Below are 15,447 nucleotides of genomic sequence, written 5' to 3' on the forward strand. Positions count from 1 at the left end.
CCTCGTTCTTTCGCTCGTTCGCTCGCGTCTCGCGCAGGTTCAGCGATAGTCGGACGCTTCTCACAAAACGGCGCGTCGTTATTAACCTCACGCACGTAACGATCCGACGAGCTAATTTTCCACGCGTAATTACCGCGCCGCGCCGCGTCTCGGAGCGCGCGAATCGCCGCCGGAAAAAAGTGCCGCACTCACCATTTACTCTATTTTCTCATCCCCGAAGCCCCGACACTCCCCACTCCCTCCCCTTAGCCTCTTTCTGTCTCTCAGCGAAACTACGTGGTTACTTCCGCTATCATTTATTACCAGCGAGCTTTTCAAAGGATAGGAAGCCATAAATGGGGATGTAAGGGTCGTTACGTCGAGCAAGCTGCAGCCTGTACGTATGTACGTGCGTGGTGCCGGCATCTACTTTGTCATCTTTTAAACTCTCCTCGGGCTCACGTAACGTGTCACATACTTTAACGAGATTCTCTTTTAACACATCATCCGTATTTGGGGTGGAAGGGAGGAAGCACCGATTCGCGAACACAGCAAGAAATTCCATCCGCCCCTCTCGCATTCATCCATCCACCCACGTTCGTTCGCCTTCCTCTCATCGCCGTCCTCTCGAACGTGACTCCGTGGGCGAGTTAATCGATGCAATTTAAAGTTTCCGTTTATTTTCTGCTCGTTGCTGGTGCTCGCCGCGTTAACGACACTGAGCACGAGTGGCACGACTCGGTCTCATCTTGCACGAAGAGCAAACTCTAACAGAATCGAACAAACGCGACGGCTGTTTCGCGCCCCCGAGTTGATGAGACTTTTTTTTCACGGATTATAATTATCTCGGCAAAGTGTTGCTTGATTCCCGGTTTGTATATATATACTTTTCAAGTTCCGGATAGAACTTTGTTTTTTTCCGCTTTCTTCGCGGATTTTCTGGTTTCTTATCTTCTTTACAGAAGGAAGTAAATGTGGGAGGTTTCAATCGAACGCACATGAATTTTTTCCAAACGAATTTTTGTACTTCTGAGACAGAAAATGAAGAAATCTGTGGAAGAATTGGGAATATAATTTTTTCCGAAACTTTAAAACTATATGTATATACATTTCTTCATCATTTTCGTCATTTTTGTCATTTTACAGTATCTTATTTTTCCTCTCCTTTCCAGAATTTACCCCCTCATGTCATAATTAAAACGTAGTTGACATACAATTGATCAGTTAGTAAATTAACTATACTAATAATTATAATTATATTATAATTATAATTATAATTTTATGACACTATGACAATAATTATAATTATAATTTTATGACACCAATATGTAACGCGTCGTGATTCCCTATATTTCACTTTATTCTTTCTCAACTTTGTAAAAATAAATAAAACTTTCATTTGAAAAACTGAAAACTAATAATTCAAAACCATAATTAAAAACTGAAATAAATTAAATTCCAAATATATTCTACATATTTGATACTGCAATTAAACTAAAACTGCAAATTAATAATTTAATACCATTAAACGAAATTGCCATCACCTATGATTGCACTTTAAAACTATGTATTTAAATATTTCTCTATTTAAATACTTTACCGCTTTTATTTTTTGCACTTTTTCTCTTTTCATGTTCTTTTTTGTGGAACACGCGGTAATTAATTTGCTAATTGAGCAAAGGTAAAAACTGAACGAATTAATTAGTTTTCCATTTCTACAAAAAGAATTTTCACTCTTCGTGAAAAAAAAAAAGAGAGAAAGGACCGTTTGATTCGCTGTGTGCAATTCACAGTGAATGAAATCAGTGGCGAAACGGGCTAATATTTGATAAATGTCGCCGCACCGTTAATTTCGCTATTAATATCCGCTTCTCGGGGCAGCGATTCGGCGTTAACGTTGCATCACGCCGTGGCGTATCGCGTTTTACAGAAAACAGGACCGCGGACGGAAACGAAAATGCTCGTGAGCGTTTAATAAACATCGCCGCACCGTTTACTTTCTCCATTAGATAAAGTCCGCATTTTACCGCGGCCGTACAGCGACTTTTTATTACACCCCGTGCGTTGCATTGCATTTCGGAAAAGGGTTAGGAGACAAAAATGAAAACATTCGGGCGCGAATTTATATCGGAATCCACTTAGATATTTAAGATTCACTTTCGGTCCATAGTGCAGTGCGTGGAATATTTTTAATCCTCGTAAAATCGACAAGCTTATCACGTGATAAAGTTTAATGTCTCGACTAGAGGAAGAAGGAGTAAAGTAGAGAAACAGACAGACAGAGAGAGAGAGAGAGAGAGAGAGGATGTAGCTTCCCTTACAAGGGAATTTCCCGAGCGACGTATCCGACGAGCAACCTTCCCATGTCCCGTTCTTATAACCCATGATAAAAACACAGGTAAAACGAGCGTATATGTAGTATATGTAGCTCCGCGTTATTCGGGTGCGAGAGAATTCCGGGCCGTGAGAAAAAAGGAGAGAAAAAAAGCAGTAACAATTGAGAGTAAACAGGGGTGAGCGAAGAAAGTTACGCTGGCAGTTGCAAAATTCTCGCGGCGTACCCGAGTTTTCGAAGGGGGTCCGGTTTGTCGCGGATATACGAATATACTCGTCACCAGCCGAAGACACGATCTCACGGGACTGAAATTCATCGGGACACCTCCAAATCGCCGTCTGGTCGCTGAAATCGCAGCAGCGCCGGAGATGGCGAACGTTCGCGTCGCGAGGTATTTTCGACCTGTGCGTGGCAGCGGTCGACCTGCGTTTAAAAAAAAAAAAGCGAAGGAAAATCGCACCACTGACGTCGTTGTGAGTCGACGGTTTCTCTTTTCCTCCTCTACTCTCTTTTTTCATTTTTAACGAAACGAATAAACAACAACGTGACACGACCGTGCCAAGAGAACGGGGAAAAAATATCTCGCGATTCCGGGAAGCGTTCGGCGCAATATCGGTCGCACTTGAAAGGCACCCACGTCGAGACCCTTGCGGAGGTGTCTCAAGGACACACAAGGAAAAGAAAAGAAACGAGTTTCGAACGCGTATCTGCATCTTGTCCGAACAAAGTCCCTTCCTTGGAGCGGATCCGCGATTTTTCTCCAACTTTTCGGTACGACGCGATCGATTCAACGACGAAGCGATCCTCATTCCTCCGGAACGTTCATGAGGAAACTCGCTGCTTGCGATCCTCTCGATCACGCGACAGCGGATTCTCTTCCCTCGATCTCGCGATGCTCGCGAGAATTCGCCGCGAGCACTGAGCCGGCAGAATCCGTGAACGAACGAGCGAGCTTTCGGGCTTGCACGGCCGATGGCGCGATGCAGATCGAGTTCGATGCTTGAGAGGAACGCGGGGTAGCGGGACGGGGGAGAGTCAGAGAGAGAGACTAAGAGATGACGCCAGCGGGGAATCGAGGGGGGCAAACGGTCGGTTCGGGCAGAAGATTAAGAAAAGGAGGAGGAACAGAGCGGCGACGAAGTAGCTAAACCCGAAATAACTAATAAGACATTCACTCTGAGACGGGCGGCCAGCCGGCCCGGACGAACGCGGTGCGTCTCGTAAACCTTGTCGTCGTCGGCGACCTCATCGTCACATCACACTCGATAAACATCACACTACTTAGAGCGAAACACCGCGGAAAGTAAGGCCGGAACGTAAAGGAGAGAGTGAAGAGAGACCGCGCGGACGGATAGACGGGGGCGACAGAAAAGAGAAAGAGAGATAGAGAGAGGAAGATAGGGAGAGAGAAAAAGAGAGAGAGAGATAGCGCTCGCACATCGTGCCGTATATAGTGTGTCGTAGGGAGAAAAGTGTTGCCGATTTGAGCGGAAGAGGAAGAAGAAGCGGAAGAAGTCGCGCCATGTGATCGTCGATTAGTGCAAAAGTGCATCGTCGGTGAATCGCGGCACAGAATCTACAGGAATCACAACCGAGAAGATCTCGTTCGTTTCCGTTTCTTTCCTTTCCCTGCGGAGTCGTGGAAGAGTCGTGAAAGAAAGAGAGAGAGAGAGGGAGAGAGAGAGAGAGAGAGAGAGAGGAGGGGAGTAAAAGTAAGAGAGAATCGCCATCGTCACCATCGTCGTCGTCTTCACGCTCGTCTTTCTCGTCGTCGCCGTCGTCTTCGCCGCCGCCATCGTCGTCTAATTTTAAGTGTTAGATAATGCACACACCGGTGCGCACCGGTGCGCTCGGGTACTAAAATGGTACCACGCGCGCGCGTGAACGGTCGACGACGCTCCGCCGCGACGGTGGCGATGCCACCGCGAGGTTCTCTCTCTCACTCTCTCTTCCTTTTCTTCTCCCTTTCGCGCATTCCCTCTCGATCTGCGTATCTGCCCTTCTACGTCCGTATCATGGGACCCGCGACGTGTCCTCTTCTATCTATTCGCTATTTTTCACGAAGCAAATGAAATAAGTCGCGCGCTCCGCTCTTCTCATCGTCCATGGGGACACCCCTCCCCACTCGAATTTCTCGCCACGTTACTTCCTGTCCCTGCGATTTCGCTTCCGTCACTTCCGCTCGTCCCGGATCCGGTCCTTGTACCTTGCACGCGCGGATCCCCGCTTCTGTTTCATCCCCGTCTTTCCGTTCCCTATTCGATACATTTATCTTCTTTAAGCCGAACCCGTCCGGGAACGTCTCACTTTAGCTCGGCTTCCTCTCTCTCTTTCGCACTCAGTTTCCGCGAGTCGTACGATTTTTCGGATTCCGGCTTTCCTTTATTAAGAGCCCTTTTTTCTCCTAACCCGACGAGACGACTTCGTTTTTTCCCCTCTTTCCTCTGCGTTAATTTCGCGCGGCTTCTCATTAAAATGTTCTGGCGAGATACGTAGTAGTACCATCCGCGCTGCGCTTCCTTTTAACCGGCGAGTCTCGCGCGCCGCTTTTGCCTAAACATTTCATTCCATTTCAGTTATCCCTCGACGAAGCCTGTGCTTTTCCGCTGCAACTTGTTACCCCGGCTGTTCTCCGCACATGCCATCCTTTCCTTCCTTCATTTCGATTATCTCGTCGTGCTTTGTTTGACTGTCCTGTTTGCCGTTATACCAATCTGGTTCACGTCCGATGACGGGACGAAAGACCATCTGCTCTTATTTCATCGCATCTTATCTTCTTCATTGCAACTAACCGCCTTTCTTCCGCAACTCTTTTCTCCAACTTTGCACTTCTCCCCTTTCTCCTCTCTCTCTATCTTTCTATCTCCTGACTTACGCGCGATCCCTTTTACGCGCACCTATATCCGGTTTGCGCTTGGGCTCTTATTAACTTGGCTTCTCCCCACTTCTTCTCTCACACTCTCCCTACCTTCTCTCATTTCTCCCCTTTGACTCATCTTCTACGACCGTGCCGATTTCACCATCCTACCTTCTATTTTGCACCGCCGCCGCCTCCCTCGCTTTCTCCTTCTCCTCTTTTCGTCTTTCTCCTCGTTTTTCCATCCGTCACTGCGTTGCCCTACCTCCTCCACGTCTACCTCGCGCACTCGTCATCGCGCTACATCTTCGGTGCGTCTCTGCTTCCCTACGCGCGCATACCTAGTTTTACTTGACCGTCACTTTTCCACTTTCGCCTCTTGAAGACTTACCCTTTATCTCGCTGCGTTAGTTTCGTTCCATTCACCTTTATCCCCTTCTTTCTCTTTTTCATATTATTCCCTTTTCGTCTTGCTTCCGCCTTCCGTGCCGATCTCGCTGTTTCGTTTCTAGAGCCTCCAGCCGGTTCTCTGTGTCTTCGTCTCCTCTCGCCGTGCCTTCTCCGGTTTTCTCGACCCTTTCTCGTTTCCCGGCCCCTCGCACTCTCTCTCTCTCTCTCTTTCTTTCTATCTCTTCCGCCCCTCAGTCGTTCGTTCCCTCCGTTCTTCTTCTCTTCGTCATCGTCTGTGCTCTAATATGGCCAGCCGGTGTCCAATTACCCGCTTCGTTCTCTCTCGCTACAGTTTTCTCGCACTGTATATCCGCCGACGGCCGCAGCGGACGGACGCGGACGGAGAAAAGATCCTCATCAACCTCCTCTCCGCGACACGCCGCTCCAGTTTCCGTTCTTTTTCTTGCGCGGCGCGACCGACCGCCCATTCATCCTCGTTCGTCCCGTCGCGCGTTTCTCGCCTCTCTCTCTGCCTTTCTTGCGTTTTCTTTACCGTGATGACGAAGTGACGAGAACGGGAAACGCGGAAGTCCGATTCGAGCGGAGTGGCAACCGGAGGGCTCGGCCCGTTTCCGTTTCTCGCGGGTGAACGCGACCCGGCCGATAATCGACCGATGTACGCGATTCCGCCCTAGTTCGAGTCCAGAAAATATCGCCGTGCGCCGCCGAAACCGAAATCGAGGTACTTTCGAGAAGTGCTCCGTGAACGTACGACACCGATACGAGACACGACGAGAAAATATCGACGACGGTGCCGGCGAACCGCTTCGCCAATTATTTGTTGCCGACGACGAGAGAGATCCGGGGGGCACCTTTCAGAGTTTGTTGCAACGGGTTCGTTACAGCGTGATGGAAGTCGCCAGCGAGAAGTGCATCCGCGCGACTCCGAATTCGTCAAAGGACACGTGTTTGCGATCCGCAATTTACGTCTTACCCGGCGAGAAAGAGAGAGAGAGAGAGCAGTAACGATAAGTCTCGCCCCGTGCAAATATTACCTTGTGCTTTGAAACGCGCGTCCGCATCCAACCGCTAATGTCAAAATTGTGAGGGTCGCGCGGGGAAGATGTGATTGAACAAATATTGGCGGCGCGAGTATCACCGGCGACCCCGAGGATATCGCGCGACGCGAGAGATTCGCGACGAGTGACGTCGCTTTTTACAATTACGAGCGCGGAACGGAGAGAAGAAGAGGAGAGACGCAACGACGGAAAAACACGGGCGCAGCGCGTTTATTTAAAAATGGCTTCGCAGCCAATTGCACCGGGCACACAACGATGTGTACGCGTGTGGGACGGTGTCTGATTTAACGTCGACCGCTTTCACTGCAGCGCCGCGCGCTCCGTTTGCCGTCCGCAGTCGCGAAATCATTTTTTTAAATCAGACGCTGGAAAAATCAGCTCGGCTTCTCGGGATGGCACATGCAAGCTATTAGCACGGCGATGTCATATCAGGATACATGACTGGAAATGTCGTGTAAATTATGACGATGTCTCTCTCCCTTTCGCTCCCTTTCTCCCTTCCTCCTCCTTTCTCTCTCTCTCTCTCTCTCTCTTTTTCTCTCTCTGTCTGTCTTTCTCTGTCTCTCGAAGTCGGCGTTTCGCGCGGTGCATTACGTTAATTAGAACGTGCAATGGTCAGCCTCGCGCGCCCGGAGGTCCGACTATTTTTCTCGCCTTGATCCTGGCGACGCTCCGGCGGTTCACCAATCACGCGGCGGTCCTACGCGAAGTCGTTCTGAAACGCGGCCAAAATCGGGCGTCTGGAACGTCGATCGCGCGTCACCTGTCGCCGAATATCTTCATTCGGCGCATCGGCCACGATGACAGCGTGCTTAAATTTACACGACACACTCATGCATCATGCATCATGCGCGCCGTGGGAAGCGGACTCGGGGCGTGTGACGAGAACTCCGCGGTTTCTCGAAATTCCTTCGCGCCCGGCCTCGTCGCGTCGCGTCGCGCGTGTTCGCGTCCGTAGTTTAACGACAGTGATCTCTGCTTTCCAGCTGTCACAGCGCTGGATTTCGGCGAGCAGGAAGCACCACCACTCGGGGACTCCTAGGGAGGTCCCCCAACCGGAAGAGGCCGCCGTAAGGCGGTCGACAAATCAGGTTAGAGCTTCGATAATTAGTATGCAAATACGCGTTGTAACTTCGCTCTCCCTCTTGGAATATTTTTAAATAATATTCAACGCTTGTGGCTCGTCACCTCGTCAAGTGTCGCGGACGTTAACGTCCAGATATGTCGGTCAATGCGATACGTGAAAAGTTGATCGCTCGCTTGCGCAGATCTCTGTTAAATAATTACTAGAACAACACAGATGCGCGCTATTTAGCTAATTATTATTACAGGGAACAAATTTTAGTTCGTGTATAATCTTTCGCCGAACAACGAGTTTTCAAACCCCACCGACTTTATCGGCGATTTATTCCCCCGTTATTGAGCTTGGCATTCGATACATTAGCGATTAATTCCACAACGATCCGTTAACACGGACGTTTGACGCGGCCCGCGGCCGATCTTCGCCGTTGTAAAAATAATTACTCTCGGGTAACGCGGTATTAACGAGTTTTATAATGATCCAGTTAGTGAACTTTGCTGGTAATACGCCCCTGTAATCTCTCTGTCGAATCTACCAGCTCGTTAAAAGTACCGCCGAAATTTCCCGGGGAATCATATCGCATTATCGTGCCGCGGCGAGAGTTAATAAGAAAAAGCCGGCGAATAAATGAATCCGCACCAATCAATCTTTGTCGCGATGGCCTTATGATCTACGGCTCGCCCGCCGGAGGGTGCTGTGCTTGCTAACTCCCGCGGCTTCTTTCTCCCTCCGCTCTTCTCGTTGTCTTACGTCCGATACGTAAAGAAAAAGAGCTTTGTTTCCGATAGACTTTTGCATGATCGCAAAGCTGACAGGGAATAATTATGTTTATCGATTAGCGGGAGAGGATGATAGCGTGTTTCGATTTGTTGCGCGAAAGCGTTACGCGGGTACGTCGCTTAGCGGGTGATTAAAAAGCCGGTGTGTCGGCAAAAACCTTTGTCAGTTTATACGTTGCGATACCAAGCGAATGTTACACACATACGTACGCACACACACACAAAATCACACTATGTCAGAAGTGCAAAAACATACTTTCGCTGCTGTCACAAGGCAGAAAATGAAATATTAATTACTCCCGAGATCGTAAATCTTAAATTACCGGACGAATAAGTCGATGCCGGAGTTACAAGAAGGGAGGAGACGAAAATACTTCCATCGTGAGCGAGATCCATCGAGATAAGAGAACGCGCGGGAAATTTCTACGAACTTTTCGATTTCCCATCCTTAATTCGATGTCTCTTCATCCCTTTGTTTTCTACACACCGTTCTCTACACACTAGACTTGGAAACACGTATATTATTATATTTATCACACTGCGTAAAAAGTGTATTGCAACGAGGAAGCAAGTGGAAGAATTAGCCGCGTCGGTCCTACAAACGTTTTTACGAGATGAAACGCTCACGACGGCGATTATATAAGTCGGGTCGATATATCCTACAAAAATGGGCACGGGTTATGATTTATCGGTCTTAGAGTAGCGGTATGTAACGTCTGATATCGCATTGAAGTTAGTTATCACGGACTCCCGGTCGTGTTATCGTAAAAAGTCATTGGCAGAATCACGCGGGGGCCGCCAAGTGAAAAATGGATCTTCATTTGTACAGGTGGATCTACATTTATATCCATTCCTCGCGGTGGGTACAAGAAATCCATTTTTCTTCCGACTTTGAGATCGAGAACCCGCTCGCCACAAATGAGTCCCATTCTTCATTGTCAGAAGTAAATTCATAAATCGCTTTTTGTATCGTACATACGCTCCCGTAGTAGGGCCGATTTTCATAAACGCTTCAGCTTCGCCCGGCCGTCAGCGCTCGTCGATTGTAGGTTCGGGAATTGTCGCTGGTCCAGTCGTAACTGCGCCAGCGTTCGACTAAAATTCGACGAGTACGTTTCCCGTCAAATATAGTGAAATAATAAAACGACGAGAGCGTGTCGAAAGTGAGACTACATTTTAACGGTCTGTACATTTTTAACCGTATATCGGCAACGTTGAAAATACACGTTGAAATTAAAACCCTACGTAATTGCGAGGAACATTTTGATGTTAATAGCTTGAATTTCAAATTATTGTCGCGCAACACCTCAAAATTCGAGGTACTAATCTCGAAATATCCCTCGTGATTACGTAAGATTTTTATTTTAACATGTAAAGGAAGAAAGGTAGTTAAAAAAAGAAGAAGAAGAAAGAGAATCTGCTCATTATTACTGATACTGATTACTGATATAAGGACTTCTCGATAATATTATCATAATTGTTCAATATCTCAAAAATCACCATTAATTCCATAGGCTTTTAAAAAAGTGTCCCACAATGTTCTGGTTCCCTTTACCTCTAACATGGGCGACGACATGATTAATAATGTACTTCCGTATTTAGATATTTTTCTAATTTCAATAGCAAAGTGTGATCTCTCTTTAAAACATTTAGATCAGAATTAGGGATATTGGATTTTTGCTTGATATTAACTGATTCATTTTTGTGTAATTTATTCGTTTAATTATGTGTGTGGCGTTAAGTGTAAATATTTAAATAATAATATGAGGTATGAAATCTCATATGTATGAGAAGAGCAGAGGAGAGAGAGATGCCATTAGGTGTTTTACGCTCCCGTATTTTGACGTCGGTATTTTGGCATGGCATGAGTAACGAGCTCTCGATGCGGCATGTGTAAGGATTATAATAATGCGACCGAAATGATGCGGGCACAGAATTTGTGTAAATCCGATGATTCATCGATCCCACGCAGGGGGGATTACTCTGAGGCGTTATTTACATTGTGTGATAGAGCCCGTCTATGAAGACGAATTTCATCGCCGAACCTATTTCGCGATGATCGCGAAACACTTGCTACCGTTGAAAATTACTTCGATGCTTTCGAGAGAATCGGAAAGCCCCGATCGTTTATGAGGAAGGAAAAGTGGAGAAAGAGAGAAGGGGAGTTTACAGGAAGTAACGAAATTTTAAAGCTCCGAATTCATTAACAAGACGAAAACGTGTTGCGCGCGCGATGCTTCTCTCTCTCTCCCTCCGTCCCTCCCACCCTTTCCTACTCTTTCCCTCTTTCACTCTCTCTCTCTTTCCTTTCTTCTCCCTTTCTCTTTTCACGGGAAATCGTTATGATTAATTTACCTAATAATTCCCGCATTTTAGCACGGCAAATATTTCAAGTTGTTCGCGCGCTGCGAAGCAGCGTCGGCGTTGCGTTACGAAGAACGCAAAGTTCGTTCAGTATTTCCTTTCGTTCCTCAGCCAGACCATTCCGATGATTAAAGAGATAATTGGATTCGTTCGGAAAATACTATTGTACTCTCTCTTCTCTCTCTCTCTCTCTCTCTCTTTCTCGAAGTTTCATAGCTTCTCTATTTTACTCTCCCATGTATCGGAAATAATATGGTATCGCGAAGAACGTAATGAAATTACCCGAATGATAAGTTCGCGTAATTTCATCGCCAAGCTTAATGAATTACGATCTATCTCATAACACTTAACAAGTTTCATTTAAAATCGATCCGCCGATTACACTCGACCGACTCCGCTTAGCTATGAATTATCGTGCATCGCAACGGTGAAACGTCGATGCGCGTAGTCGTTGCATTATTATTCATTATTACGTACGGTCAGCGTCATGTGCGTCATACCATCCTCTAGATCGAGAATTTCACGATTTTCAATCGCGGCTCAATGTTCCGCCTTAATATTCCATGTAAAATCTATTTCGATATTCTGAAGCCTATGACGATCTCTTTTGATTTTATTTAATCCTCAGTTTTTATTTCAAGTTTGTAAATTCTACTTGGATGGTTTGCTACTCCTACAGTGATACTTCTAAATTTTAAATTCTCCTTAAATTTTTGTAATATAAATAAATCAAATATAAGTAAATCAAAATTCTTCTTTTTTAAGCAATTTTGTGATCCTGTTACAATTAATTAAAATAATAAACAGAGAAATTTAAATATGTGAAAATATATGATATAATGAATATATTATTTTAATAAAATTAGAGAAGCAGATTGGGTTCAGAGGATCTTACGAATGTAGGGTCTTACGAGGCTTTGCTGAAGTCCTCTTTAGAATCTACAAGTGGCATTTTGTGCGTTTTGTTTTAAAGTAAAGGACATATAAATTAAACCTACATCGATCTTCCAGAGCCTACAGACTTTAGAAAACTCGGGTCGAAAGTAGGTCTAAAATCGCCTCGGGTACGCGCACGTGTGCGATTCGACGAGTATCGTGCGACTTCGCGATCGCGGATCCGTTTGCCGAGCGGAACATTTCACACTTCGCTCTACGGTATGCATTTTTCTCCTCTCGCGGAGACAATTCCCGCGTTACAAGACGGGTGAGATCGAGCGCCGTTTAAATCGGCCTGTCTCGCCCGTCCGAAATTGGATCACTTCGCTGACGAGGGCCAAGTGGATGAGCGGAGCTCTAGCCGGCGTTCGGCCGGAAAGAGTGCTCTGCTGTACTCTATTAGAGCTTTCCCGCACTCTTCCTCTCTTTTTCCTCCGTCTCTCATTCTCCCCCCTGTCTCTCCCGCCGTCTCCTCCCTTTTCTCCCGTCCATCGTGTCGTCGCATGCGTGAGAGCGCCGAGGGCTCGCGCGGCAAAAGCATCGGGGGGTTGAGCGGCGCGCACGTTTGAAAGGGCGCATCGCGGACTAACGTACTACAAAGTGCATCTAGGCACGTAATAAACGTCGCGCAAGGAAAGCGAGCGAGACTCCTCCCTCGTCGCGCGCGTCACGCGCCGTTGTGTGACGCAATAAAAAGAAAATTAGTAAATAAATAAGAAAAAATGCACGGCGGCAAATACCGCGTCATCATCGCGGTGCGTAATTGCCAAAATACGTGTTTTCCATTAGGGATCATTGCGTGGCGGTTATTACACCAGGTCGTTCGATAACGGGGAAACACGTCGACAAAGCAGGCAAAAGAGAGAGAGAGAGAGATGGGGAGAACCGGTGACCATCGTGCCATTGTAATGCGCGTAATATTGCATCGCGGCATTATAATAATACAGCCTGACCTTTCTCTCCCCATCTCGCTGCCGCGTGCGTGAGCGCGGGCGCGCGATTCGCATCCACGTGCATTACTGTCCGAGTGACCCGGAGCATTTTGCAAAACGTTGGCGCACACTCGCCGAAATTAGGGACGCCAGTGCGTTATAATTTTACGCTTTCGCGCCGCACAACCGGTCGCGGCGTATCCGCGAGACTGAGAATATAATTCCATGATGCGCGTGCTACGCGCGCACTCTCTCCCTCTCTCTCGCTCTCTTTCTCATGCACACATATGTGTGTCTCGTACTGGTTAACTATGAGCGAATATAACGTGGCGACAGAGCCGAAACGTAGCTCTGGAATTTATCGTGAACGCTCCGGGACCGCAGGGGAGCGCGGAAACCGCATATTTTCGGCCGCGTCGCTTAATCCGCCGACTTCGCCGCCGGGCTCGCCGGGGTGACTTTCAACGCCGACTTTTACTTGATATTTCATCGTTGTCATCGCGACCACATAACGGGCACTGCGACACGGTGCCGCTTACGGGGCGAAATCCGCGTTGCAATGCGTCTCCCCGCGGGCGGAATTCGTGCGGACCGGACGCGGATTTCGTTCGGCGCCGTCTCTGGCCTCTTTCCGCGAAACGCATGCGACCACATGACGTAAATATTCTGCGATTACGGTGAAAAGTATGCCGCGCGCTGTGACCGTAACTCGTGTAACGTTTCGCTGAAATACTGGATCCGACCCCGGCAATGTCGGCAAAGTTTTTCCTCCTATTCTGAGATTGTATCAGAAAACGATACGCGCTTATTGCTGCGGCGAATAATTAACTGGTGTGTGATCCAAGAAGCCGAACTGATCAACTCCGCCTTTTGCACATTTTTTTTAATTTTCCCAATATTCCAATACTTCTCTTTCTTTCTCCACTTTCTATAAATTTCTTTATTTCAACACTTTCAAATTTTCGAAATTATGAAATTTACGAAAAGTAAAATTGATCTGTTTGACTTTCAAGAGGAAGTCTTGGACTTAATACATACACACGTGCACATATTCAAACACTTTATATCTCTTTCTATTATTTTTCTATTTATATATGTGCATCTCTATCAGATCAACTGATGTATAAAAATAGCAGTAATAAAAATAATTTAAAAAATAATATATTCATATTTGTAATATTGTATATGCATATGTTTACCTCAGCTTCGTTTCAAATTATTTATTATTTAGATAATGAAATAAATGTGCAGAAACGTAATTTTGCTTAATAAACATTAAATTTATGAATTACGGCTCCCCTTGATGTACTACTAAAAATTCGATACTCTGTGATACAATTACTTTAATTATTATCTCCGGTTAGGCTTTGTAACAGCATTTTGCCTGCATTACATTTATTCCTTCTGTCACACTATTCGTACTTATGTCTTTTAACGTATTCAATAACATGTTTGTAATAATAATAATGATATAGCGATATATTGGTATAAATTTTTCCAACCACCTTAACCCTCTAACGATAAGGTTAGGATGCGACTTCACGGCTCATTTATTTTACATCCATTTTGTACATTGATAGCGTGAAAAATAAACAAGGCAGAGCGTGAAATCGGATCCGAATCTCATTTTCCTGCGGATTGAAAATCCACCTTGCCGTTAGGGAGTTAAAAACTGATTTATCGCGGTTGCGTAATTGTTCGGTTCGCGATTCCTGTCGTTGTCTCTCCGGGTCGCGTGGAAAATAATAGTCTGAAACAGTTTGCTTTGTCGCGAGGAATTATTTTCTAAACACGTTGTGTCCGTGCGACGCGCCGGCGAGGATTTCTAAAGTGGCGTCACTTCCCGACGAAGGAATGCGGGCAGCGCCTTTTACTGCTTCGCGCCGCAAACGACACCGGCGGAAAAAAATACGAGCGAGCTTTGATGCCCGCGGGGAAACAAACGGACATATGAGCGCGGAAATTATCGTCGTTTATTTCCCTCTTTTACGACCTCGTCGACGACGACGCCGGCGGTAGAGATTGACACGCTAATCGTTGCTCAACGGCGGAAAATCAAAGTACGACGCTCGCCGCGTTTCCGGCTCGGGAGTCACTCGGCGGTTCGCCGCTCGGCGACTCCCTTCAATCTGTCGCACGCTGTTCAATGTCGGGACGTATTTCTTACGTGGTAGGTAAAGCCTTTCGCGAGAGAGAAAAATTTCACATGGGACGGGATCTAATCCGCGAGCGGGCACGGCTGATATACAGGGTGTCCCAGACCACCCGTCTCACCCGATTTTTTCGTAAACGCGACATTTTAAAGAAAAATGTTTCAGACAAAAGTTTTGTGACTTCGAGGGGCACATAAGATGGTGTCATTGGTTTGACCTTGGATAGTCGTTTGAAGATCACGTGAAGGTCACCTTTAATTTCTTAAATGGGAACCCCCATTTTTCAATGCATATTCTTGTAGCTTACCTCGAGAGCTTTCCAAAACGCTATAATGAAACGTTTTTTTAATCAGTACTTTTCAAGTTATGAGGATTGAAAGTTACGGTACCGCCGGCATTAGCATTACCCAGTCGTGATGTATGACATGTCTGATACTGTCACGTAAGGTGTAACAAAATTCTCATTTACCAGCCATGTCGTATTCAAACGCGGAAGCTTGTGATATGATGCTTATTTTAGGTGAATGTGATGGTCAATTTAGAGCAGCTGCAAGATTGTGGC

The 15,447-nt window shown here is 46.4% G+C and overlaps 1 protein-coding gene across 5 annotated transcripts in view; it reads left to right on the top strand.

Moving 5' to 3' along the window:
- The first annotated feature begins 3,427 nt into the window (after positions 1 to 3,427).
- The window catches only part of LOC106746194 (serine-rich adhesin for platelets), an 84,533-nt gene continuing 72,513 nt past the window's right edge, over positions 3,428 to 15,447 (top strand). For 2 of the 5 annotated variants that reach the window (XM_014622489.1, XM_014622486.1), the window contains exons 1-2: positions 3,429 to 3,525; positions 7,627 to 7,731. The gene's annotated coding sequence lies outside the window, so the exon portion shown is untranslated. The other 3 variants (XM_014622492.1, XM_014622487.1, XM_014622488.1) reach the window with 3 other exon arrangements.

The sequence above is a fragment of the Dinoponera quadriceps genome, unplaced genomic scaffold (genome assembly GCF_001313825.1).
Source record: "Dinoponera quadriceps isolate SergipeBrazil2010 unplaced genomic scaffold, ASM131382v1 scaffold566, whole genome shotgun sequence".
Classification (NCBI taxonomy): Eukaryota; Metazoa; Arthropoda; class Insecta; order Hymenoptera; family Formicidae; genus Dinoponera; species Dinoponera quadriceps.